This window comes from Engraulis encrasicolus, chromosome 17 (genome assembly GCF_034702125.1).
Source record: "Engraulis encrasicolus isolate BLACKSEA-1 chromosome 17, IST_EnEncr_1.0, whole genome shotgun sequence".
In the NCBI taxonomy this organism is placed as follows: Eukaryota; Metazoa; Chordata; class Actinopteri; order Clupeiformes; family Engraulidae; genus Engraulis; species Engraulis encrasicolus.
The window spans coordinates 29,795,312-29,799,657 of NC_085873.1; positions in this window are offsets into that span (position 1 = coordinate 29,795,312).

The window sequence follows — 4,346 nt, forward strand, 5'->3', positions numbered from 1 at the left end:
AAAAACCGTATTCTATTCTATTCTGTTCTACTCTATTCTATTCTATTCTATTCTATAAGAAAGGCTGAATTACTTAACTTAGGACCCTTCTAGGAGTATTATTTTACGGTATATCTTATCCAGTCTCTCTGACTAAATCACTGTGAAAAAAATAATAAACATACACGTATAACGGATGGTGTATGGGATTCCTGTCTACTAGTATTTGGTATGTGACGTGATGTTTTGAGAGCCCATGTGACCCCAGACCATCTTGACATCATCGTAAATATATCTGAGGGTGGAGAAGGATGCACTGTGCAGGCACATCCTGAAGGAATAAAGTAATCCAGGTGCTAGACAAAAAAAATGGTAGATATAGGCCAAGATTATGTGGGAAAGTGAAAAGTGGTTCGGGCTGCGTTTCCCGAAAACTCTTACTTAAGTCCAAGTAGTAAGCCACTGAAGTACGAGGTACCTCTTTGGCAATACGTCAGATATAGGCCACACATCATCACTGAAATATTATACATGAACTATTTAAAATATTTTTTAGGGACTTTTATGCCTTTATTTGACAGGACCTTTGAAGATGGTGACAGGAAACGAATGGGACAGAGAGACAGGGGACGATCGGGAAATGACCCCGGGCGGACTCGAACTGCGGTCCCCGTGGGTGCGCATGCTAGCCCATATGTGGGGAGATTAGCGCGCTGCCCCACAGCGCCCCCACATAAAGTATTTTATCATACACTTTGCGCAAGAATTGTATTTGAATGTGTGAGAAAAAAATGGTCTGTAAAATGATTGGATAACGATTCCAAATAAGGGGCCATAATTAACAGTAAAGTAGCCATTACATAATACTTTAGTAAGGGTTACCAATGATTGTATGTATACAATTTTAGGCTGTTGTTGGCTATGCAAAGTAATGCATTTTTCTTTAGCGCATACCCAATCTGCAGACCACTTTGACCCATCAGCCTCATCACAAATATGCCATTATTAAGTAAGATAAGACGCCTAGAGGGTGGCCCAAAAAACACCACATCTTTTTGAGTAGGAGTTTATTTATATTAATTGATAATCCAATTTATACTGAATTGCAATTGTCATTTATAGACATCATTTTATTGTTTGTGACATCCAACTGACATCCAGTGTTTTTGTGCATTGACTTTTTTAAGATCAATTACAGTTTACTAATTTGCATAAAGTTTTATAGACACTGGCTTGAATTTTGAATGATTTAAAGTGGGAGACACTGTGCTGCATTTGTCAGGCACGCAGAAAATCATTATCAGTAGCCGCCTCCTTTTATCCACACACACAGACAGACAGACAGACAGACAGACAGACACACACACACACACACACACACACACACACACACACACACACACACACACACACACACACACACCCTTGTGCAAGTGACTGCTGAGTAGGCACGATGCCCTGCAAGATGATTGCAGGCTGTTGAAAGACGACACAGCGAATGTTAACGCCGTAAAGTCCTGTTGAGAAAGAGGTGGTGCTTTGATGCCCAGCCACATTAGATCAGTGGGCACACACATAGACATACTGGGCACAGACACACAGACGCGCATGCTCGCACATGCGCAGGCACGCACAGACACACGCACACGCACATGCACGCACGCACGCACACACGCACGCACGCACCCACACACACACACACACACACACAGAGAGACTGGGCTCCTTTCCCGGTATGGATGAAACTGAGCTGTCCGTCAAACAGGCGAATATGGAGCTGGCTCCCGCACCCCCCCTCACCCCCCCACCCAGGGGCGGAGCACTGGTATTGGGACAGGGGGGGCGGGAGATGTGTCAGAGGCGTTGGGCCCACGAAATATCGTAGAATGGGGCCCCTACAAGATGTTTGGCAATCGAAAGCCACTGGCAGGGGGCCCCCCCAAGTGGTGAGGCCGGAGGTTCCTGGCCCCTATGCCCTATGTTCCTGGCCCCCCTTTGCTCCAACCCTGCCCCCACCCCCACTTCCACCACCACCACCACCACAGTGTTAATTTTGTCAGCTTTTTTTGATTTAGTCGTAGTCTTAGTCACAATGACGAAAATCAATTTTAGTCTTAGTCATATTTTAGTCATTGGCTTCCCAATTTAGTCTTAGTCTTTGTCTAAATGACGAAAATCAATTTTAGTCTTAGTCAATTTTTAGTCATTTTAGTCAACACTGTACATAATAGAACTTCTCCACACACTGCTTCACTTTTTAACATATATCATTGACTGGACAGAATAAACCTTCTCTGAGCACTGCTTCTCTTTTTAACATGCATCACACTGTGCAGAATGCTGTGCAGAATGAAACTTCTTCACACACTGCTTCTCTTTTTCTCTATTGTATTTAACACCAGTGTTAATTTAGTCAGTTTTTTTTAAATCTAGTCTTAGTCTTAGTCACAATGACGAAAATCAATTTTAGTTTTAGTCATATTTTAGTCATTGGCTTCCCAATTTAGTCTTAGTCTTAGTCTAAATGACGAAAATCAAAAAAGGGCTTTGACGAAATATTTTAGTCATAGTCATGGTTGACGAAATTAACACTGCCATCAGCACCACACTCCTACCAGGCACTGCCCATATTTCTGCACCCAGCCACCCACACACGTGTGTCTGCCCTATCTGTGCCAACACCCCTGCCCCGTGCCACCCTGCCCCTGCCCCTGCCCCCTTGCCCATGCCCCTGCCCCTTGTCACCTTTCCACTGCTTCCCAAGCTTCCCCTCTGACTCTGAGCCCTAGTCTCTGGCCACAGGCAGCTCAGGGAAACCCCGACGGCTCGCAAGGAGCGGGGAGGCAGCCAGGGCAGCCCATTGGGTCTCACTGGCTCACTTAAGCTGTCTGTAATTATGCTGTGTGACCCCCCCGCCCTCCCCCCTCCACCAGCCCGCGAGCTTGACACAGCCTTGTCTTGCCTCATCTATTCCGGCTATATACGTACGTAGCTTTCGCTCTCACACAGTCTCAATTCTCATTCGCCCCTCCGTGCCTACTAGGTCTATATTCTGAATCACAGGCAGCAGTAGCACCCCGGTGATGGTTGCTAGCGGTTACGGCAAGCAAACACAGGCCGTAAACAAAAGGCCCGAAAAGCCAGCTCCTGCAATGCTGCTGCATTTTGCGGCGTGTGCATTCTCGCGACGTTCTTTTCTCCGTGGACCCGAATCGGCTTTCTGCCTCATCGGCTGAATATGCTAGCTCTCGGCACTCGCCACTCGACGGCTAATCCTCTGGCCTGGGTTTGATTACAGTTTAATTTGGACGATCGTACGTCCGACGGTAAAGCAATACGGACGGACACATGGATGGACACCCCCACCCGGCATGAGCTGATGGAGCCGACCGGAGGCCGAGTGTTTGTTTTCAAAATTGACCCGATAACGCAGTGATTCTTTTAAAAGGCGCAGCGCTTAAAGCGAAGCTTCCAGAGACCGACCCTGTTGTAAAAGCAAAAAAAAAAGGGGGGGGGGGGGTGTAAGAGTGGAAATGTCAAACACAGGTGTTATTGAGGCATCCACTTCACATAGCTACCCCCAGCTCATTCACCCCTTCCCCCGCTCCCCTACACACACACATACATACTCTTTCAGTCCCTTTAAACCCAGACGGGATCCAAACGTTTGACCACAGTGTATGAGAGGGGTGATTATGGTGCTCAGTAGCTCAATCCTCTCCCGTTACATTGAGATCATTCTCAAAGCTGAAAACAAGCTCATTCAGTCACCTAACGCACATCACGTGCGCGCCTCTCGCCACGTGTAGAGTATGCCCCCCTTTTGACCAGCGTAGCTTTGTCAAATCATCAGCTTAAGTCTGAGGGAAAGGGGTTCTGGCCTAGCAAGGAATGCCAGTGGAATGGGCCAGAAATGCCAACGAGAGCTGGTGACAGTCAGTGTTGCCAGATTGGGCTACTTGGGATGACCGTCTGTGGGTTAAAACGGGGAAAATTGGCCATTTGGCATTTTTTTCTGCAGTTTTGAGCCCACAGAAGTCAAAGCAATTTGCTGAAATTGGGCGGAATTTAGCGCATTTTGGTGGTCTTTGAGACCCTTTTGGGCCGGGATTTGATCAGACACATCTGGCTACACTGGTGACAGTGTGCCCTCTAACCTGCCTCATCCCGACAGAAAACCCCCCTCTCACCCCACCCCCACTTCACCACCACCCACACACGCACCCATCTCTACCGTGTAGTCAATTTCACAATGCTATTTCCACACTTACAGACAATCACAAACACAGGGAATGTTCAAATGTTTCAACTCTCAGGTCCTACTGTAACTTAACGGTAGGGCGCTTGTCTACTACGCAGCCGACCTG